Genomic DNA, 25,290 nt, shown 5'->3' with positions numbered 1-25,290 from the left:
TATTCACAAATTCACAATCTAAAGATATCATTGTGTTTGTCCCGTTTTATATTTGAGTGCTCCATTTAGTTGTACTTGCAAAAAAAAACAAAAAAAAAAAGAATGCAAGATTGTTAAGAATGAAAGATAAAAAAAAAAAGGTACTGTGTATAAGTTTGCCTTTGGTTCATAGATAAAATCAAAATATCATAGGCATTGCTAGCTCTGTGTATGATCAGTAAGAGCAGGGGCAGGTCACTGCAGCCTTTGCTGCTTCTGAGAAAGCCCGGTGGGCCCTTCAGGCCGGGGTAGAGCCCGGTGTCGGGCGAATCATACGTTATGCGCCCCCGTTCTTCCAGACTCTGTTACGCCCACCGCCTCATTGTCAGAAACGAATGGAACCCCGGGAGAATGAATCACTGTTACTGTCAGTCAGTCTATGCGATGGCACCTTGTGGGCAAGGACCAGTGCCCTGCCTCCCTCCCCAGCAGAGAGTCAATTACAGAAGATTGTACCTACACGTGGGAGGGTGGGTGCTATGACTCCCTGGTCTCTTGTGTGGCCCCTTCCCACTCCATAAAAGACATGCAGTGCCTTGAGAACTAGACTTCCCAGCTGTCGTTTATTCCCTGTGGGTCCGTGTCGTGTAGCTTATGAAGTCAAAATGGAGCCCGTCGGATATCAAAATGCTTTCCCTGAATGCCGAGATCGGTGCATCAAAAGGACCAGGGCCACCTTTTCAGAGTAGAGGTAGGTGATGGTATTTCCCCTGCAGCAACAAAAGGTCTGAAGCCATGCATTTTGTGCCAAGTGTTTGCTTTGTTTGAGGGAAAAAAAGCTCAAGATATGTATGGAAGAGAGGTAACTGCCTGTAGAGTAGTCTAGACTGCGTTCTACACTGTTGACGTATTGTAGAAAAATGTGATTTAATATGAGAATTCCTAGAGTCATTCAGCCACTTCTGACTAGAAGCCCTTTTGATTATGAAGGAAACTTCAACGGATCACCTTTTTCAGGGGTTAAAACTGGTGAAGGCGGACCACCAGGAGTTGGAGAGCTTGCATGCTGTGACCTATAAATTATGAACAAAAGACATTTTCCAGGTATGCTCTTGGTGCTCTTTTAAGGAGAAAAGGTCAGTGTCAACAAATACTTAGTCAATAAATACTTCATCGGGTTTTTATCTTTACCCCATGTTAATCCATTGATTTTGCCAGGTGGGGACATCCCTACTGAAACCCCCCCCCCCCCCCCAAGGTCTGAAATGTACCGCATTTACTGCCCTTGGTTTAGGGCTGGGCGATCAATCACTCTCGATATCCGATAATCGTAATATCACCAGCCCTAGCCTGGACCCCGCCGGGCTAAGCCTCTGATCAAAAGAAATGCTTAAAAATGCCCCAGCTGTCAGATATACAGTCAAGTAGGTGCCCGTGGTGATACATCACGGCCTTGTCAGTCCCCCGATCTGAACCCAGCAGAGCATTTATGCTGCAGTCCAATACTACAGGACCTGAGACCTGAGCTTATCAACTTATCACGAGTTGCCAGATTTTGCATAGAAGAGTGGCATTGTATACTTACTGCAGAATTCCAGAAGCTGGTTGAACTGCCATTGTACATGCAGACTATGCTGGTGACACGTGGTGACCCAACACACTTAAATTAGATTGCTTTTTTTTCACACACACATTATCTACGCTCTAATGAATCCTGCAGATAAAACATATGGTTGGCATGTGTTGATAGTGCTTTTGAAGTGCATTCAATCTTAACTGAATGCCAATTGCCCCATGAGGGTACCATAAGTTCTTGTCTGAAGATAGATCCAGAATAAATGGCCTTCAAAATCTAAAAAAATCATTTAACTTTTTTTATTTTTGGGGAGAAAAGTTTATTTAAAATAATAAAGCACTATCTGCTCTTTTTACCAAACATTTTAGACATGCTTAAAAACAATTGCATAATTATTCTGTCTATGCACTACTGTAGACAGTATCTAATTAAATCACAACTGTGAACGCTTACACTGAAAAGCTGTTATGGTCATTTTGAAAACATAAATGCACTCATACACATCAGATAAACAGCAAAAACAATTTGTGAGGATCACCGTGAGCACAGCCCATGATTACACCAAAATGCATTTCCAAATTGTCATCAGTTGTTTTGAGAGTGCAGTGTAATATCATTTGTGAGTCTGACTCAATTACAGACCTTTGGGTTGTGGCATCAATATTTCACCCATTAATCAACTGTATACGGTTTACTGTAGAAGGTACGTACATCTGTGAAGGTCGGACACCAGTTAAGGTATTTGAGAAAAATGTATATTCCAAGCATGGAAGACATATTTTTGCACAGATCAACAAATACATGCACATTTACCATTTACCAATTATTTTTTTAATGTAAATATTTTCATGTTTAGCATTGCCAAAAATTTACATGGCCCAAAACACATCAATACCATGCATAGCTATTCTAATATACGATACTGAACAGTACTGAGTTAAAAAATTGAAGTGGGTACACCGCTGACTTGAATCACAAATGTCTTATATGTAGTTTGAATAAATTTTAATGTCCTGAAATGAAATTTGAAATGTCTCCCCTTCAAGTACCCACATCACTATCATTAAATGATAATTAAATCCCTTTCCAAAATACAAGTGTATTAATGTTATCCTTAATGTAGCCAATAGAATTTGTTATTTATTGCTCCACAGCACAGCTAAGGGTTCTATGCTAACATTTTTTTTTATCCCCCAAAGAGCCCATGTGCTCCTAAGCCAAAAAATGTAAGAGCACGCTAATGCATCCCAGTTAGTAGATGTGCTCGTAAATAATTTTTCCAGTTAGCACACATCCGTTTTCGGGGGCAAATTCTCAAATGGCCTAAATTGTGAGCACAACAGAGCCCTGCAGCTTGGTTGGCTCAGTGAGGCCACAGATGTCATTCACAAGAAGCACAAAAAAAAAAAGCAGCGGGGCACAAGAACGCTGAGTAAACTGAATTCAGACAGTTGGTCAATTGCACCATTCTCTCTGCCCCTCTCCCTCTTTCCTCCCCTCCTCCTCTTCTCCTCCTCTCCCGCTCTCTCCTCAACATTCCAGTCATTCTAGACAAAATGCAAACCTTTCAGATTCGGGCCCGAAACGATCACAGAAGGGCCGGGCCTCTCCTTTTGACAGTTACACGTTCCCTTGGCGCTCGGTTTTCCAAAGAGGAACTGAAAGGCAGATCTCTCTGTCAGCCTTTCGGACGTGGCAGACAAGGGCCCTCAGCCGGGAGCCGTGAGGAGCATGTTGCTCCTCTTGCTTTTTTAGGCGGGGTGGGGTGGGGGGGGTGTAGGTTTGAGGGGTGGGGGAGGTATCAGAGATAATATGTCATCAGCATCCAAAAGGTAAAGAGATCAAACGATTGAGTGGAAACATGATTTTAACCATGTCAGGTCTAGCTGTGAGTGGCGTAACACAGTGGTTTAATATGCAGTCAAATATGCAGGCTGAATAATAAACCGATTCAAAATGGCCTTCCAGGCTAGCTGGAGGAGCTCAAACTCACACAAACTATCACTAGGTAACTATGAGTAATATGCTCACAAATAAAGTAAACTCAATCATTTAAAACATTGTTCAGCTAATGCTTTAGTGATTAATTCCTCAGTCATTATATTAATCTGTATATATGCATTCAGTGGAAATTTCAATTCACTGACTGAAAAAAGACAATGTTTTAACAATGTACCTCTTTTCAAATTTCTAACAAACATATAATTAAGACACACAGTTAACTGCCACAGACATACAGTAAAAAGTATTGATCCATCCCATCCATAGCTGCATGTGCCATGTGGGGACTCTTGGTTCGTTCACACTTTCATTATGATAATCATAAATTCAGCAGGTGTTTATTTCAGCTAGCCCTGGATATTATCATGTGGAACCTCCAGTGCCATCATTTCCAGATGGCAGAATTCTCTTCTGTACAAATGAAAAAAGTATATTATTGCTGTTCAATGGCTGTAGGGGTAAACATTGAATGAGAAGTGCACCATCTATCAGTACGTGTCCAACATTGTTATGGGTCCCAACAGGTACACAAAGAACCCGTCAGACAGATAAAAAGGAAATGAAGAAAAAAAAAAAACACACACATTATTAACCTGGGCTACAATGTTCAATTCACATCAATTTCCAGTGAAATAATATCATGAGGGAAATAGATAACTAGCATTTACGTTGTCAAAAGATTTAGTACAAGTTATGGAATACAAGCTCTTTTGAAAAACTGGCAATTTAAACTGGCAATGCAATACAGAAATAAATCTGACCTAAATTTAAAACTGATGACAACGGTTCTGATGCCTATGTAGTCTATGGCTGTGGCTCTAATGGTGATATCCAGCCATTGCAAAAGCAACCAACAAAATGTGTTTTCATTGAAGGAAAAATATAACTGCCATTTAAAATAAATTTTTTAAAAGAAACAGGAATCTAGGCTTAGATTTTTCATTCCAAAATGGCTGCATAAATTAGACAATTCTGACAAATACATGGCAATTCAATAAAGTTTCCAGCAAGTGATAAAGGCTTTTTCTTCTCTTCCAGGCTTAGAATATAAATTTGCGCCTAATGAGGACTTTGATGGGAACAGAACTGTTGCAGCGCAGATATGTACATGGAATCCACAGGCAGAAGACAAGGTCCCTCCTTTCACTTTTAATGCCACACGCTCTGGCACACCCTTTTTGAAATTTCAAAGGTTTTAATAACGTTATCGCCGGTTTCTTTTCAGCGCAACGCTGCCATCAGTTTGCGTGGGGCTTTCTACTGGTGTGGATTTTAAGCTTCAGTCAGTCTGCACTCATCGAAAAAAGCACCGGACACAGAGACGAAGGGGGGTGGGGGGAGGGGGGAGGACTCGAGTCTCATCTGGGTAAGAAGTCAGTGACAGAGGGGGGCGGTCATGGGGGACATTGAGACAGAAGGTCTCCCCGGGCGGACGCGGCAGAGTTTAGGCCCACTGCTGGAATCGATGTACTTAGCAAATGAACGCAATCAGATAACATGCCATTCTGAAAGAGACGAATGGGGCCCTCGGCTCCAGATACGAATGGGAAAACAAGACTCAGCACGACGCCTCAGCAGAGTCAGCAATGCGTGTTCCATTACGCTCGCATCCTTCCCCTCCACCCCCCGTTCTCTCGCACGCCCAGACGAAACTGGACGGTCCACTGCGCAGATGGGAGCGTGGGCCTCCAGTTCGGTCACGTGCCGGAGACGGGACATCTGTACGCACCCCCTTTGATCCGCAACACCCCCCCCAACCCCCCCCCCCCCCCCCCTCCAAATGTGATTGTGACGGTGTCAAAGATGCTCAGAAAGCTAGAGGGACATTTACTCGCTCACTCACTCTCTCAAAGCACAACTGGATGCCCTTCAAGCAATCAGAGCTTTCTTGCTTGACAAAGGTACACAGCTGGGGGGGGAGAGGGGGTTTGGCAAGTGGAAAGCTGTAATAGGATTTCTGGATGCCGGCACACTGCCAGACAGTACAGAGATCTGGGGCACCTCATCCACCGTGAGAATGAAAGAAGAGCAGCTTTTAAAATGGTTAAAACTGTGAAAATGGAGAGGTATATGCATTCAGGTCGAGCTTCTTCACACGGCAAGGTTCTCTCCTTTTTAGGTGAAGGTGTCATCTGAGATTCATTGGAAACCTACTACTTAGTTTCACTACTAATTTTGCAACGTGAAAATTAGTAGTTTCGTTTTTCGCTGTTTACAATGAAGCTCATTTCCCCTGTAGGGCAAATGCTATGACAGCAGCCATTTCTTGGAAGTATAATTTTATGCGCTCCAACACATTAATTTGCAGTCTTCACCAAAAAACGCTTTTGCGCTGCCTTTGCACGTTCAGGACTCTCATCCTGTTATTTTGCTGAATTAAATATTGCCCTCCGCATCACAAGTTTCTCCCAGAAAGAAATGATGTGGCAACTGCACCCAAAACACATTCAGCCACCGAAGCTAATGGCGCGCAGCCAATTAGCAGTGCCGCGGAATCAAGGCAAATGTCGCCAAAGAGAAACAGCACAAAGCTGAAGGTTTACAAGCTACGGGGGGGATGCCGAGCAACGATGCCGCTCTCTTCCTTCCTCTCGTATTTTCTTGCTTACGGATGACAAAGGAGACATTTCTCTCGCAGCGGTACACGCAAGATAAGATAGCGTGACCCTGATTGCCATCATGGCAACCCTGTGTCCTGTAAAATTCTGCTTAGTTCAGCTTTCCGGAGCCATCAAGACTAGGAAAGGCACAAATGACTAGAGTGCAGGGCTCAATTCAACACCACAGACTGAAGGCCAATATTACACTGCATGAGAAGGTTTACTGGAGGTAAGTAGAGGGATCAGATGAGCATACAAGAAATAAAAACAAACATATCAGTTCCTGCACTATATAATAATGTTTTGTCTTCCATGGAGATTGACACTGAAAGATGACCAATAAAATGGATCTCTTTCTCTAAGCCAGGGGAGACGAGTTGTATACATCTTGCCAGGGGAGAAATTCATGGCAAAATGAGATCAATCTGCCTTGATTGATCAACTTTACAGGGCAGTACTGAAAGAGAGATCACAGAAAGATGTGACACTGCTGGTTGACAGAAAACGTGGACAAGACATGCATCGCAATGCATGGGTGGCGGTAGCCATACCTTAAAGGTCTTGCTCGATTTTGCTCCAGCGCATTCAATTGAAATGTTTACCCAAAGCCTTTTTGTTTCCTTTTTTACATCCAGTACACGCACATGTTTTGATCCTTCAAACTTTCATAGTAATATTACTCTCTAAATCTCTCAAGATACTGTAAAAAATGAGTGAGATACAAGATACTGCAAGTGAGTCTTTTAAAATACCGTTGCACTCCAGTTGTGTGAGCTCACTCTTAAATTGTTTTAGCATGGCTGTTTATACATGTTATTATAGGGAGGAATGCACCATGCAGCAGTCTTCTGAACAGAAACTCATCCTCTGCAATCCCAGATTCTACCGCTCCAGAATTTTCCAAATTCAACATTTTAAATAAATCAATAAATCGCTGATCACGGAGCTACACTCTAAACCAGACATATATTAAATAAAATCAAACGGGAGTTTAAAACCGCAAAAAAAAGCTGCAAAGATCATGCAAGACATGCAAACTCTATTCAGAGGTTGAAAATACAAGTTCAGAAAGTAAAAACCCTCCACAGTGTTTTGTTCCAATCACCTGGATTTGCCAATTAGCACAATTCTCCAGTCAGGAGGTACAACTAGGCCATGTCCAAATCAGTGCACTTGCCTACTATTGAGTATACAAGTTGAGTTGTATACTGAATAGTAGGCAAGTGCAAATGTGCACACATGTTGCAAGGTAAAGCTGCTGTAAAGGACTGGTTTTTGACTCAAATCTCTTGCTGTGATGTGGCTGTATTTCAGAGCCCAACATACAGTGCACGACAATTTCTTTTTGCAACAAGTAAATCTCTTGAATGGCACCTTTATCCACCCTGCAAATTTCCTATTTAACAAGTGACAACAGAAATATGCAGTGGTGTACAGCCAAAAATTTGTGTTTGTAAAAAACATTAGCAATTGTGCCAGGTGTAACAGTATCATCCAGTAATACCTCTGACTGCAATCGGAACACCACAACGAGGACATTTTTAAAAAGCTGGTGTTGGTTCAAGGCTAATGCAATTATTAATTAATTACGTATACGATGAACTGATGCGGCATTGCACCCAAACGTATTCAGGAACTGAGACTAATGGCACGCAGCCAATTAGCAGTGCCGAGGAACCGAGGCAAATGTTGTCAAGGAGAAATAGCACAAACTGACGCTTTATTTAGCGAGGATAACACACACCTGGATCGAGAAGTTGATGGCTGGCGAGACATAAACTGGAAGAAGGGAAGGAAACTGCCACGCTCTCAAGCTTCAACGCACAAAATATCTTTATTTCAAACTTTGGCAGCAAGTGCCCTCGTCAGAGTATCAACCTGAATGATGAGTTCAAGGAGGCTTTGTGCCGCTGAACTGGTGCGTGCAATCGTGTCGTGTTACCAGGGCAGGAGCGTGGCAACATCATTGTCATACCGGGGATGTTGTTGAAAATTGTCATCACACATGGCATGCTTCAAAAAACAAAGTGCTTACAACATGGCAAGCTATAAAAACAAAAAGAGCTGAACTAGAAAAGCAAGGTACATTCCTTCTAGGTTGTCGAATATTTAAATAAAAGTAAAAAAATAAAAAGTATATTTAGAGCATGGGGAACGAATGTCCTAATCCTGTGGAGCCAAGCAGCTTCCTGTCAAAGGAGAAAGGCATCTACGTCACCCCATTGTCTCGGGATATTGACTTTTTCTATACCAGTATATCACAGGGAGGACACGGGATGACAAAGTGAATAGCGCCTGGGTACATTAGGTTTTTACACCTGATCGTGCTATGGGGTGCTCTGCAATACGCACCTCTCACCTCTCAGGTAGCCTTACCAACGTGCGGCTCTGCCGCAGGAGCATGTAGCACTTACAAATGTGACCATTTTCAAGCATCCACACTCGGGCGAAAAAAATCCCCCCCGATTGGAGGGATCATCACTCTGAGGGGTGCTCCTCCAAGAGGGTGATTAACCTCATTACATGCCCACGCATGCCACAAAGTCCCCCTGAGCTCATTATTCAGGCCGGTACCCTGACGAACGCGCTTGTTGCCGAAACGCTGGTCCTAGCGGGAAATAAAGATGTTTCGCGCATCGAAGCTTGGAGAGCGTGCCTGCTTCGTTTCTTTCACAACCTGAAGGTTTTAAAAAAAAAATTTTTTTTAAACCAGATACAGGGATGCAGACCTACCGACGCTGCTCTCAGCCTTATTCTCTCCCTTGTGTTTTTCTGGCTGGTGGATGACGAAGGGGGGCAATTCTCTCTGAACAGCACTTTGAAGGAATAGATAGCATGACCCTGATTGCTATCATGGTGAAAATTATGCATAGTTCAGCTTTCTGGAGTTTTCAGACTAGGATCGGTACAAATACATGTAGAGCAAAGTGTCTTTTATCACCACAGAATGAAAGCATATATTTACACAGAGTGAGGTAGTTTAGGGATGAGATGAGATACTGTGAGTAGAGGAATAAGAAGAACATGATGGCTGCCCTTTAAAAAAGGATTATACACACCCAGCCAGCCACCCACAAACACACACACAAGCGCGCACACACACAAGCATACACCCACCCACCAACACACACACACACCCAGGCACCCACCCACACACACAGGCAAGCACGCACACACACACGACACACACACACACACCAGTTTCTGTACTGAATAATGAAACACTTTGCTTTTCATGGAGATTGTCATTGAAAGGCAACCAATAAAATTGATCAGTTTTTAAGCAAGGGTAGAATGTCAAGAGTAAATGAGCAGTGGGACAATGTTCCCTGATTGATCAAGTTAACACACAGCAGTACTGAGAGGGCAAAGATCTGGGACTATGATGCCTGGATAACTTAGTTGCAAAACACTTCCTGTCTTCCAATATAAAGGACAGCATAAATGGATGTCATTTATGTAGCTGTTAACACTACAAAGCAATTTTACAATAAATATTAAAGGCCTGCTTGCCCCATTTTTAACAGCTTGTAGCATACATGAGGGCAGAATGGCAGAACTGCAAGCTATTGCACGCATGCACCCTAAAGTCTGAGGAGACTACCACATCCTGGTTGTTTTTGTTATTTATCATTATTTATGCAATTACGATACTCAAATTACACATTTTATTCAAGCGTGCATTATTGAGGACAAGGGGAGCCTATTAGGATGCCATCCCCACCACAGTCACCGGACCTGAATCCAACTGAGCATCTGTGGGAGCAGCTGAAGAGGGAAAAGGCCAAATATCAAGTAACTTTGTAGAATTGTCATTCGAAATTAGTACTCTGGGGTAGATGGAAATCTGTGGGAAGTTTTTGAGAAAGTGCTGGGATGAAATGGAAGATGAGGTGTTGCATTGCCGAGCAGAAAAAGCAGTAATCAAGGTGAAAGGTGAACACACCAAGTACTAACAATTTTTGATCTTTAACAACCTTTTACTCCATAATATTAAAAAATAATGTATTCTCGATAATAATAGTAATAATGTGTGTCTGCATGCGTTAAAAAAAACTTAAGAATTCATTTACTTATGAGTATTTATTGAATAAAATACAATAAACCCCCCCCATAATTTCTACATACAATAACACAAAAAGACAAGGCTTACTTAAAAGCAAAATAGCCTTATTTGGCTTTAATCACAATTTGACAAATTATTGGAGGTCTATCCAGTCATTTTACAAAGTGGGAGGTGCAGGGGTGGGAGGGAGGTGGACGGGAAGTTAACTTGACTGAAATCTTATCTACCTTAAGTTTTTTTTTTTTTTTAACCATTAGCCTGTAGTGCCAATAAAAGCACTAGGCACTAAAGTTAAATTAAATATGGAAAAGGAGGAGGAGTTAGGCTTAGATGTGCGGAGCCAAGTGAACATGTTGTGGCAAGATCATTCCCAGCGAGAAATTACGAAGGAGCTTAAGATATCCAGGTGCAGTGTTCACTACACACTCAGAAGAAGGTACATATGTATGTGCGCGTGCGCGTGTGTGAGTATGTGGTGCGTGACTGAGGGAGTGAGTTACAGTGAGTGAGTGAGAGATGGAGTGAGAGAATGAGAGACTTGTGTGTAATACATGAGTCAGTGGTTTTATTCAGGATTTTCTAGATGATTTTTTAATGTACTAATATATATGTATATGTATCCCAAGGGAATACAGCGGACTTGGCTGTTCATATAGAATGGAGTACAGGATATCTTTGCTAAAACGAGACTGCCGGCAATCTTGAAAGAGAAACTCAATCAATACTGTGACAGGAAAGGAAAGGAAATTTCAAATTAAAACCGAGCTCATTTAAAATGATGAAATTTGTGGCAGTGGGGAGGGCAACCAGCTGAGCAAATCGCGGATAAACAGGAAAGTGATTGGTGGCCCATTGATTCAGTATGAAAATGCATGCAAGGAAATTAAGCAGGAAAGAAGCAGTGAGGCACACCCTTACTAATGAGGGCAAGGCTGCCCAGCCTGTGGCTCACCAGTGTTACACTTGTTTTATATTATGCTAATATGCATCTCTTGTCAAACAAGAGACCTGTGCAGTGTTTACTGGGAACTACAGATGAGTCCAGTGGGCTCATCTTATTCATTCAGAAATTTAGGGGGTAAATAATTGCAGTGCAATGTTTAATTCTGACTCTGACCTAGAGTGGGGGACTACACTTTCTGACAGGACAGGAAGAGAGTCTCTGGCTAGATGGGACCATGCCCCCCCCCCCAAAACATCCCATATTTTTATTCAGTGTCCCGTTACCTGGGCTGACATGATTCCCAGGGTTCCATCTCTGCCTCATCTATCAATGTGCTCCTTGCTGCTGGAGGAGGTGTTGCCTGGTAACGTAAGTGATTTGTAGAGGATGCAATCATCCACGTGAAACATTACATTAACCATTCCACTCAGCTAACTCGTCAATTCTGTGCACTTTACTGAGAAAATGAATGTAAATGACCGTGCAACAGACTCGCAACGAAAATATGCAGTTACGATTTTTTTTTTTTTTTGCACCATATGAAAGCCAGCCCTGCTTGCTCGCCCTTCTTTTAGCATGTAATTACATCAAGCTAATTGCAATCGGGCACAATCAGTCACATTCTGTGTCAGGAATAGGACAGAGTGAACAATCTTGCCACTGCAACTGATGTGTGACAGAATGTTCTGGAGGAAAATGACTGATATGCAGCACCCAGATGGGTGCTACATGTTGGCGTGTACGCAGTTACTGACTGAGATAAATGAAAGGCTTCCAGAAAACAATACTTGGGATATTTTAAACGCTTCCTTTACGTTGTGCAGGAGAAGCTGCAGTGTATGATAATGATTATACACCTACAGCCATTAGTCACTCAGTGAGGTCCTGTATTAATATACGCATTTGTGCACATACATGTGAGTGTGGCTAAAGAATGCTATTAATAAATTGCTTTTTAAATTGCAGTTCCCACATTTCAGCCGATTAATAAACCACCAATAGTGCGTACGTAATCGCTTGGTTGCTTTCGAAAATCTAATTACCGCCAGTACTACAAATCTCTGCATATCTCTGATGGCTAATTAAAAGCATGTGTTGTCCTGAATTTGTTAATGAATCCATTTTATCATCTGTGGGGTACAGACCGTCCGGTCGGGTATTGGTCTTAATGCAGCCAGCACATTCAAATTGCTGTTCTGCTGAAAAGTGGTTGAGAGGTGCAGTACAACTTGGCTAGGATGAAAAATGAGAGCGGGCTCAAGTTATTTCCTAAACATTAACCGTGTGGAATTTCATTTTGAAAAGCATCTGATCATTTAGAATGGGCTCCTTGTAAACTTTTTTTCAAAGTGATGTACATGGTTGCCTCTGCATGTGAACTTCGCTGCCAAATATAAGATTTTATAACATCAAAAAGCTTCACATTTCACTGAATTTTGCATTACACCATAAATGTATATTATTCTCTTATACACGCTGTCCAGGCCCCTGCACAACTAAATGTTATGAAACCCAAAGCAGTGTAAGAAGTTATTTCTTGTTAATGTTAATGCAAAAAGAAACCAAAATAATTTTTTATTGATAAAAACATTAAATTCTGGAAAATCTGCAGAGAGTTACATTTTCAAACAGTTTGGAAAGGAAACCAAATATAGTCAGTCAATTAAATGGAGAGTAAACAAATTTAAATCTTAAGGGATAAAAGGTTTGACTGCTGATTACAGCTGGTGTCATTATTGGGAAATGTATAATTAAGGTTTATAACTACAAAACGAGAGCAACTTATTTTATAAAACGGGTTTGTTATTTAAGGTCTCTTGCCATCACTTCTTCCTAATGACCTTCATTTGAGAGGTTTTTTGTTTTAATTAATCTCATTCAAGTTTATGTATTAAATACTTTTGTCAAGTGCACTGCTTAAAATACTTAAGAGTACTTGAATACAAGTTGCATGTCAAATGCTTGTTGATTGAATAATTTACCTGAGAGGTGAATTACACAGAACAAATCTTGTCGGGGCACTTGTGTGTCCCGTACGTTTGATTTTCATTTGTGGACATTAATGCAATGACATTCCTTACCAAGCGATTCCTGTATAGAAATAGAAAAACACACCCAATCCTAGACAATTACATTTTAAAAAATAAAAAAAAATCATTAGAAAATACTGTGCAAATGCATAATTTATTTTTCATGGGGAGTTTAAAAAATGCAGAAGGGATGGCATTACATAGACAATCAACTTCCTTTCAGGAACTTCCACTGCTCACTCTGTGTAAAATTAGCTATTAGCTCAGTGTAATGTTGACAGAGTGTAGTGAGAACTGAAAGAACAGAGAAGACCAGAAATCAGCCCACAACCAGAGGGACCAAATACTCGCAGTCAACCTGAATAGAGTCCGTCCTTATCTGTTCTTCACAGATTGCCTGAATTCAGACAATCAGAACTGGCTGGAATGAATGTGGCCCGGTTACACACTCACTCCCACAACTGTATTAAGGGGACTGAAATAAATCCTTATCCTGTTTGAGTAACCAGCCATTTTCTTCTTTAGTTTGATAGATGGAGAGATCTACGGCAAAAGGATTTTATGGGTACTATAACTCTTTGTGTGGATTAAAAGAAAGAATTACACATTACTTCTAGGCCAAACTTGGACTTTTTCAAAAGTTGTTAATCAGCTTTCATTTGCTGAAGGATGAATACAGCTATATTTAATACATTGGCCAAATATGATATTAAATATCACAGAATGATTGTAGCGATAAATGTAGCCAAATCTACCATCTTTTGATCACAAGGAACTGTAATTCAAATGCAAAATTACAAGACTGCTTGTGTTGCACTGGAATCTGCAGCTCTGACATTTGATAATGTGGCAGTGGATCCTGTACCTAAAACACCACATTGTATTTTGTTTTTCCCATTGATAATGATAAGCAAATTTTATATACATAGTATATCGTTAATTTAAAAAAAAGTTATCAAACACCCGTAACACTCGTGTGAAAAAGTAATTTCTCCCTTAAACCTAATAACTGGTTACATCACCTTTAGCAGCAATAACTGCAACCAAATGCTATGTATTGTCTGATCAGTCTTTCACATCGCTGTGGAGGAACTGTAGCCCACACTTCTTTGAAGAACTGCTTTAATTGAAGACAAACTGGGAGGTTTTTGAGAATGAACTGCTCATGTCAGGTCCTGCCACAGCATCTCTGTTGGGTTCAGGTCAGGACTTTGACTAGGCCACTCCAAAAACTAAATTAGTTTCTTTTCAACCATTCAGATGTGGACTTGCTTTCCGTTTGTGGTTTGGATCATTGTCTTGCTGCATAACCCAATTATGGTTCAGCTTTTGCTCACAAACAGATGACTGGTCATTCTCCTTATGAATTTTCTGGTACAGAGCAGAATTCACGGTTCGTTCAATATTGGCAAGTCACCCAGGCCCCGAGGCGGCAAAGCATCCCCACACAATCACACTACCACCATTATGTTTGGCTGTTGGTATGATGTTCTTACTGTGAAATTATGTATTTGCTTTATGCCAGGCATAATTGGACCAATGCCATCCAACAAGTTTCACTTTTGACTCATCTGACCATAGAACATTATCTCAAAAAGCTTGGAGATCATATCCAGGAGATCATATCCAGGCACCCTGTTTGCAAATATAAGACAATCATTGATGTTTCTCTTAATTAGCAGTGGCTTCTGCCTTGATACTCTCCCATGAATCCTATTTTTTTTATCAGTATCTATCATGGTAAATGGTAAATGGACTGCATTTATATAGAGCTTTTATCCAAAGCGCTTTACAATTGATGCCTCTCATTCACCCATTGACACACACACTCGCACACCAATGGTGAAAGGCTGTCATGCAAGGTACCAAATCAGCTCATTGGGAGCAATTAGGGGTTAGGTGTCTTGGGGACACTTTGACACGCCCAGGGCGGGGGATCGAACCGGCAACCCTCCGACTGCCAGACAACCGCTCTTACCTGCTGAGCTATGTCGCCCCATATTGGAGTCACAAATACTGACCTTAGCTGAGCCTAGAGAGGCCTGAATTTATTTTGGATGATTTCATGGGATCTTTTGTGACTTCCTGGATGAATTGTTGCTTTGCCCTCGTAGAACTTTTGGCAGGTTAGTCACTGCTGAGAAGATTCACCACAAGTGTCTTCCATTTGGAGATAGTGGCTTTGGTGGAGTCCCAGAGACTTTGGCTTTGCTTTGTAACCCTTTCCAGACTGATATATTTCAAAAACCTTTTTCCTTAATTTCTTCTGGAATTCAAGACTGGCTGTGTTTAGTCAGCTGAATCTCTTTATCAATTATATTTGGTTAATTGGTTGCTTGTGCAACTATGGGGGCTTTTACTCTTTCACATGGGTGATATGGGTGTTTGATAACTTTTTTCATGAAATAAATGACAATTAAAAAAAAAAATCTATTTTGTGTTTACTCAGTGTCTAATATAACATTTTGTCTAAAGATCTGCAACTATTCACTGTGACAAATATGCAATAATAGAGGAAATCAGGAAGAGGGCAAATACGTTTTCACAGCACTGTATAGCAGATAGTTGTTTACCGGAGTATAGGGATTGTAATACTGCATGAATTTTTTTATGCCAGTTTTACTGTCATTGTAGGCGTCAAATATCAAATAAAAAATCATTTAGAGATTGTATATTATAAGACAATACCAGACTTGTTGGCAGAATAATGTCCTTCCAAAGAGATATACTAGCTCATACAGTACAATTTCTTTGTACAGAAATGTACAGTATAAATTAATTCAGCCTACAAATCCATAACCCATTGCTTGGTAATCCAAAATTATAGTATAGTAAAATGGCAATTTATTTATTCGTGCAAGGCTGTCTCTTATAACTCATGTCTGCATCTCTACCAATGCGTATCCTGATATTGCTGTGATAAATGGAAAAAAAAGCATTAAAAATAAATAAAGATTTAACATCTTTCAGACTCCCTGGCTCAATTCTAGATCTTAAAAGTTGGCCGGTTATTGTTTAACTTATTGGCATGCATAAGAAAATATCTGTTAAGCTGAGAAATGCTTTCTCTGCTTATTGACCAAATTTACCATGTGGAAGGATACACCTTATAGTCCATCTGAAGGATCAATTTAAAATATTTAACATGTTTTCTCTGGGTTCATAAGGATATGTGTGAATGAATCCAGTTTATAGAACTAATATGGATCTCCAACTATGAATATTGGCATAGCTAAGGGGTTGCTTAATACCTCCCTCCTAGCCATGCCAATATTTTGTGACAATACAAGTTCATATGTTCCATTTTCCTTTAATAATACATATTGTCTCTCATATTTCAAAAAAATAAAATACAATAAAATAAATAAATTTTAAAAAATTACCATAATAATCCACTGTCAAGCTCATCATTGCAGCTGAGATATCATGCTCAAAGATAATTATGCGTTAGAGGCTTAGCTTACAACACATTTTACTTCGTAATAAGCATGGCTTTAGTTCTCATGATTTCTGTGGTGCCGGGAGGGTTGCTCTCAGCTTTATGCTGCATTAATGCCTAAAATATTCATGTGCAAACAATTTCAAGAGCAGGCCATTTTGCTCTATTTCATGACCGTATCATGGCAACAGAATGAATGTCATTCAAGACTGCACCTAAAGAGGTTGTAAAATTCACCTGAAACATGTAGGGGGGTTGGATGAGTATGAAAACTATTGATGTGTTCCAGTAATTTCCATTTAAAATGGCCTCACACTTCAAAGGCTAAGTACAGAGTGTATACTGGATGGTATCACACGGATCTTCTGATGGCAAAGATCCCTGAGTGTGTGATTAAAGCTCTGGACAAAATTGTGGGAAATTACACAGCATATCACTGACAGAATACAGCCTGTTGTTGTCAAAATGAGCCAATACCGAATTTGAAACTTGAAGGTTGAACGTTGTGAAGCCATCTCAAATGAGTTTGTTGAACAATAACTGCAATATTGTATGTACACACATTCTGATTATGTTCATGGGCTTCCCTTTTAAGAGAGTGCCAACCTGAATCCTACTGTTCAGGCACTTAAATTATAAATTAACGTATGCTCTACACAAGGCTGATCAGCCGGAAGAGTGTTAATGTTAAATACACACAAAGATACAAAAATATACAGTCGTACTTAATGAGAAACACCCTGAATGCTAAGCGCATCTCCAACTGAAAGATTCTTCTTTAAAAATCCAGCTTAACCTTTAAACAGACACAGCCATTTCTCCTGTTTTAAATGAAACCGTTCTCTTGTTGCAGGTGTGGTCAGGATATTCTCATATCTCTCCGAACCGCTCTCCAAACCTTTTCAGTGCTGATAAAAAGTGACACCCTCTCAACCTCGCATGGCACTCGATACAATAATTGGAATTTCACCTCCGGAGCCTTGCAGGAATAATTGGAAAATGTAGAGGAACCTCTGTGTAAGGTTGTCCAGTTTTTATTCGCCCCCCCTACTCATTCTTACGGGCCAGTTCAATTATTTCCACGGTGAAAGAGTCCTGCCATGGGTCCGGAGAGATGGTTATCACCACATTCTACTCTAACACAGCACTGTGCACATCTCTCTTGTCTATCCTCGGCGCTTCCCGTAGCAGGTTTCAAAAACACAGTAATTACCCATTCGGACCTGGGCATCTCTCTGCTCTGCTTGACAGGCCCAGTGTTTCAGAGGCCAGATCTGTGAGAATGCAGCTCACAGCCTGTTCCCTTCTGCAAACAAACCGACATGCACGCGCACACACAGGGGGAGAGAGAGAGACAGAGAACCCATTCTTGCGTCTTTACAATCCTCATAGGTTTAATAAAATTATTCAAATGTAACCAAGCATGAAATGAGGAATGCCATTAAACCGGATTTATTGAGCAATACAGCGATAGAACAATGAATCTAGGCATTTCCCATAACTAATATTTTTTAGCATATGACACATAGAAAATAATTTATGTAATGATGAAGAGGAGGAACTGCTCAAATATGATCAATTGATTTCTATCAGTTGTGTGAAATGTGAACATACTAATAATGTGTAATATGCGAACACAAGCATATTACACACAATGTTTTATTCATATTTCAGGTGTTTGGAGGAAATCTATATCTGGATTTATTTAATGATTATTTTGAAGCTTGACATTTCAGCAGATGTCATGTATATTTGTACTCCTCTGCAGAAATGTAAAAATTCTAGTGTTCCAGCACCTTTGGTTCCTCAAGAACACATAGATTGATGCATATTGAACCACACTGAGTGTTCTTAGTATTCATTGGTTCATTTTTGTACATCTGTATTGGATTTTGCCTTGCCTATAGCCACACAGAAGTACAGGACATCCAGATAGCATTTTTTTTTTTGGCAGATGCTTTCATCCAAAGCGACATACAATAAATGCATTCCAAAGGTCATTGGAACAACTACAAAACCCAGGTCCGATAAGGTACAATTATAATTAAGTATCAGTTATCCATAGCCATGAACATCAAGTCTAGTTCATGTAGTAAGCATATGCCACTTGAAGTATGTGGCCAGGTGTGGTTGAATCCTCCTGATGTTGTACAGGAGAAATCTGCAGGACTATGATGTTGCAGTGATGTGTTCCTTGAATTCCATCTGGTCATCCTGCATGTTCTTTGCAGAGTGAGAGACAGCTACTATGGTACCATCAACAGTGATGAGCCCTTGTAGTAGGGAGGTCTTGTAAGGGATGAAGAGCAGCTCCATCTTGTTGAGGATGAGCTTCAGGTGATGCCTGGCCATCCACATTGAGCTGTCAGCCAGGCATACAGATGTTCTCTTATTAACCTGTGTGGTATAAGGAGGGACAGACTTGTGTCATCAGCATAAGAGTGATAAGAGAAGACATGTGAAGTACTGACTGAGCCAAAAGATTTTGTATAAATGGTGAATAGCAGAGGCCCCAGTACAGATCCCTGTGGGACTTCTGTAACAAGCGGATGACGTGCAGAGACGGACCCCTTCGAGGTGACCTGGTAGGACCGATCTGCAAGACAGGAAGCAAACCAAGAGAGGGCAGTCCCAGAAATGCCAATCTTAGCCAGTGTGAAGAGGACTAGTTGGTGGTTGACCATGTAGAATGCTGCAGACAGGTCCAAGAGGATCAGGACAGAGGAGGGTGGTGAGGCTCTTGCAGTGGTAAGTGCCTTTGTCACGGCCAGGAGGGCAGTGTCGGTTGAGTGCCTGGTTTGAAAGCTGGACTGGTGAGGGTCAAGTAGGTTGTTCTAATGGAGAAAGAATTACAGTTGGTTAAGCACTGCTCATTCAAGAGTTTTGGACATAAAAGGTAAAAGTGATACAGATGGGTAGTTCTTGACATTAGAGGGGTCTAAGGGTCGGTATCTTAAGGAGTGTGGTAGCAGGAGCCATTTTAATGTCAGCCAGCCAATATTAAGTAGAAATTGTTTTATGATAACCATACTGGAACCTGAATTCCGACACTTGGCTGTTAGGTTCTCAAATGCTTCATCATAGATGCAACCTGCAGTTTTGTATTTATTACTATGGTATGGTTTACTGTTTTTTAAGTGATAGTTTTGGGAACAACTTTGATTGGGCAGTTGACTTGATTAGTGAAATTCAAATATATTTTTAATATTCTAATTATTTGATTAGTGGCTACAGTCTTTATGTTATAACATTGCATTGGACTTCTTAGTGAGTTAGAATGACAAAATAGCAAAATCGGTCATTTTTATTCATTAAACAGTAGGCTCCTTATACATTAGGAGAAAATTTCATTGCCTTTGATCCAGACAGACTCATAGTACCTACAATGGTTTCTCTTGTCAAACATCTTAGCGTTATAACAATGACCCAGGCGTTAGGTTCAATTCAACGTTTGTCATTCAGTTTGAAATGCAAGTGCAGATCTCATTTATTCCATTACTTTTGGGGATTTCTGAACTCATGGCTGTTGGAAATAGTGTGCTTAACTTCTGGCACTCCTTAGTGAAATGTGGTGCATTAAGTATCTTTATTTTATTTGGTCACTTCATGTAAGGTTGCTTTTTTTCTAGGCAAAGTGTGCATTAGTATTGTAAGAAGGTCATGTTTAACCCTTTAACTGGCAAGTTGTTGAGCCTATTTTTTGCATCCAATTGTATGTTTTCTTTCTTCCATTTATGCATATTGTTACGGCTGGCTCGACTGGCCGCAACAAACAAAGTCCGGATGCATCTAAAACACGACAGAAACTGATCTAAAAACAAACCCAGACATTTATTAATCTAAATAACAAACAAAAACACACAAAGTTCACAAAACAAAAGCTCTCCACACAAATCACAAACCCCAAAATAAAACCTCCACAAATCACAAGACCCAAAAGAAAATCTCCCCTGCCTCATACTACTGGGCTTATATATTGGGCCATAGGCAGGTGGAGGCAATCAGCCAATTAGGTAATTAAGCAACTACCTCCACCTGCACTACCCAGGCAAGCAGAGGCAGGGGACGTAACACCCCCACCCTTAAGACAAAAAAAGACAAAAACTAAAAGGTCTTTTTTTTTTTTTTCTTCAAATTACTATACAAAACAAAAAAATAAATACCAAATGTCCACAAATTGTCCAGAGGAATCTGCCACTGTAGGGAAGTGTGTGTCTGCGCGCAGCCTCCTCGCCGCCGCAGGGTACTGTGTGTCTGCGCGCGTCGTCCTCGACGCCGCAGGGACCTGTGTCTGCGCGCGTCGTCCTCGACGCCGCAGGGACCTGTGTGTCTGCGCGCGTCGTCCTCGACGCCGCAGGGACCTGTGTGTCTGCGCGCGTCGTCCTCGACGCCGCAGGGACCTGTGTGTCTGCGCGCGTCGTCCTCGACGCCGCAGGGACCTGTGTGTCTGCGCGCGTCGTCCTCGACGCCGCAGGGACCTGTGTGTCTGCGCGCGTCGTCCTCGACGCCGCAGGGACCTGTGTGTCTGCGCGCGTCGTCCTCGACGCCGCAGGGAACTGTGTGTCTGCGCGCGGCCTCCTCGCCGCCGCAGGGAAGTGTGATGGCAGATCCCGGACGAGCCCCCATTTTGTTACGGCTGGCTCGACTGGCCGCAACAAACAAAGTCCGGATGCATCTAAAACACGACAGAAACTGATCTAAAAACAAACCCAGACATTTATTAATCTAAATAACAAACAAAAACACACAAAGTTCACAAAACAAAAGCTCTCCACACAAATCACAAACCCCAAAATAAAACCTCCACAAATCACAAGACCCAAAAGAAAATCTCCCCTGCCTCATACTACTGGGCTTATATATTGGGCCATAGGCAGGTGGAGGCAATCAGCCAATTAGGTAATTAAGCAACTACCTCCACCTGCACTACCCAGGCAAGCAGAGGCAGGGGACGTAACACATATACATTCATTTTTTGCTGACTTTTGTATACATTTTCTAATAGCACAAATAAACCATGTCATAAAAGAAGATCAAGCCCTCAGTAAATACCATGATTGTAGAACGTGGTGAAAAATTAGACCCTTTTCAGCAGGAGTTTTATCAGCACTACTTGCTATTCAGTGTCCATGCCCTTGTTCTCTCTGTGTTTGTGACATTCACTATATGTACCTGCCATGCCGGGCTTGTAAGCTGCTCTGGATAAGAGCATCTGCTGAATATGTAACTGAAAAAACAATCACAAACAGGAGATGACAGGATTCTTTAGTCACAGCCTCTGATCACACACTGGACAGAGGAGCACGTCCACATTACTCGAACTAGATGTCGGTAATACGGCTGCAGAAAAGCACAATTTAATATCATACATCATTGCTGCAGCATCTGGGACTGGATACCAAAAAAAAAAAAAAAAAAACGTAATAAAAAAGTAACTTTTTTTTCTTTAAGCACAATCAAAAAAAGAGTTTAAGCATCATTGTAGGATGTGCTTGAAATCCCAAGCACTTTTACCCCCTGAATCTATAAGTAATGTATGGATGGTGGACGTTTGCACATATGAACATCCATATATAACATGCATTACGTTAATAATTCTGGGTTCATCTTACTCTGGCTCGGTGAATTTATTGGAATCAGAGTATCATTTAAACAGTTAAGCACTTCCCTTCGTTTTCATGGTCAAGCAACTGGAAAGGTTATAATTTACTTAAAAATCTCCAATCACTGTTTAGAAATTATCTAACTGCATAAATTTCAGTCCGGTTTTGTCCAGGCCATGGCACCATGATTGCCACTGGCTACGTGTTCACAATGCCCTCCATCAAGCCACAGATGCCGGCTTATTGGCCATCTTAGTATTATTGCATTCATCTGCTGCTTTTGATACTCTGGATGGCAGCATCCTAGGGGGCCAGTGACTCCAGTCTCGTGTTAGCTTGCGTGGGGAGGCCCTTAAGTGGCTTGAATCGTATCTCTCCCAGCGCTCCCATTTCATCTGCTTAGCTGATGCTAAGTCATCAACGAGAGCTCCTCAAAAGTGTTCCTCAGGGACCCATTTTGGAGCCAGCACCGCTAAGTGCGCATGTGATACTGCTGGGTGACATCAGGAAGTCTAATTTTTGGTTCCATTTCTATGCTGATGACATGCAGATTTATGCACCCATTCCCAGCCAAAACTGACTTAGCAGCATCTGCAAGAGCAGAGTGCCTTATTGAAATGAAAATATGGCTGGCAAAAATAAATAAATAAATTAAAAACTGGGCCAAATCTTGATAAAACAATTACCCCTGATTGGATCGAGTCACCTATCAAAATTTGAAGGGCCTAATATACTTTTGGATGGAATCTCAATCTCAGTTTCCTCTACATGTTAAAAAATGCGGGTGTCATTTTTGACTGAACTCTCACGCTTCATACCCGTTTTCGAATCAATCACGAGAACAACCATTTATCATTTGAGAAACACCGCAACATTTATCAGTCGCCAGAGCAGGAAAGACAGATGCAGTTGGTCTGCTCGCTTATTACGTCTTCTCTGGTCTACTGGACGGTAAACTAAACAGGTTGCAGCTTGTCCAAAACACAGCTCCCAGGCCATTGAATCACACCTGCAGGACTGCAGACACCGCGGCCCTTTTAAAATCATTGAATTGAGCCCCGGCTGTTACATAGCACATTGATTACAAGATAGCAATCAAAACATACAAGACCATAAATGGGAAAGGAGGTCTTTAAAAGGAGCAAGAGAGAGAGCCCTCACACGCAGCTGGGTTGTTACCACGTTACATTACGGTTAGATGCAGACGATACGGAAGCAAGGGATAGACTGACAGTGCCCAGGAACTACCTCGGGTAGGCTGGTCATCAGTTTTAAAAATTTCAGTTCCATGTAGTTTTAAAGTACTAAATTCATTGTTTGTGACCCACCGTTAGAGTGGACAGAAATTGCTTCTAGTCCTTTGTATTTTTAAAGAATTGTTTCTTCTTGCACCAAAATGCTTCCCACTGACAACTGCTACTTAGGATTCTAAGACATCACCACCTGACAGGCAGCAGCGGGAAAGGATGAATGTTGGAGTACTGGGGGAATTTAACATTGGTGCCTATGGAAGGCAGGTTTGTTGTCTTGGGATTTTCAGATTCAATAGAACAAACCTTCATGTGAAAAACGCCTGAGACATCCTGGACGGTTTGAACGAACCTCATCTTAAACTCAGACTAAATGTGTTTGACAGAATCCCAGTGTTCATCTCTTTCTTGCCACGTTGAGTTAACAACCACAAAAGTACGTGTCGTACCTCTGTAACAATCTAATGTCAATATTTTTCCCCGAAGTTTGACAATTGGAATTTGAGATACAACTGATTTATTGCAGTTAACCACACCAACCATAAAAATGATACAGAACTTTCACAACAGATAGAGATAACATGGCTACAGCACAGCAGGAAGCACTTTGTTAGGTTTATGAGGGACAGAAGACAAAGGAAATCAGCAAGCATCAAGACAAGGCCTTAAATGCAGGACAAGAGATCGCTGTGGTCTGAAAATGTGAGGAAGTGATTTGTCCAAATATTTTATTCACAGCTAGTTTGCCACAAGCATACCTGCTTAGCCAGCTATAATTTACCACTGGTGGTAAGGGGTCAACTTGAATCGTGACTCGCTCACATGAGCTAGTCAAAGGAATCTTTCCAAGGAACTGATTGCCGATTAGCCCCAGGCGAGTATGCCTATGTGCAAAGCCTCCGCTGCCCAAGGTCCTGTAGGGTTCCCTGGCTGGAGGAGGAAACACTGCTTCTCCTCCCACCTCTGCCGGCACTTCCCAGCTTCCCCCACACCCCGCCAAAAAAAAAACATTAAAAAATAAATGAATAAAAATCTAAATTCCAGGCCTGGTGCCACCAATGAAAAGTAATGGGTTCCAGAGCAGAACCAAACTTTTATCCTAAAGCTGGCGTCGAGTGACTAAATATAGGAACAAACAAATGAAATTATATAGACAAGTTGATGTGTGTAAAGAATGATATTTTTCAAGTTAAACACTTCACGAGGAACACAATTAAATTAAAGTGACAATATTTGGTGATGTTCTGAGGTTAAGTGCTTGTTGTAAAACATTTTTAACAAATTGCCAGAACAGAATGGAGGCCATTATCAAAAAGCATAACAATTTCCTTTGATGGCTATAACATCTGAAATGTCATGCATCAGAGGTGGGACTCAAATATGAAGGGACACTCACACCAGGCTCCAAAGATGTCGCATATTTCAGTGAAAGTGATTCCGCGGGTTTTTTCAGTGTGTTGCAAATGGATTTTAAATCCATCCCCTCTCCATAATCAGTGCTGAAGTTTGTCCCCATTAAATATCCTCCTAAGACCTGGAAATTCATTTTTGTTCCCTGTGGGAGACATGAGTCTACATTTTTAAGCTCAACAACAACAACAACAACAATAATAACAATAACAATAATAATAATAATAACAATAACAATAATAATAAATAAATAACCTAAAACATATTTTTAAAGAAACCCAAAGACACTTTACAGCAGAAGACAATAACACAAAAAAAAAAGAAAAAAAAAAGTCACTGCATCAAAATAAACAAAACAAGATTTGGCCATTGGAGCTGAATGCATGGCCAGCT

The sequence above is a fragment of the Anguilla rostrata genome, chromosome 11, assembly GCF_018555375.3.
Source record: "Anguilla rostrata isolate EN2019 chromosome 11, ASM1855537v3, whole genome shotgun sequence".
Classification (NCBI taxonomy): domain Eukaryota; kingdom Metazoa; phylum Chordata; class Actinopteri; order Anguilliformes; family Anguillidae; genus Anguilla; species Anguilla rostrata.
This window is presented reverse-complemented; position numbering follows the sequence as displayed.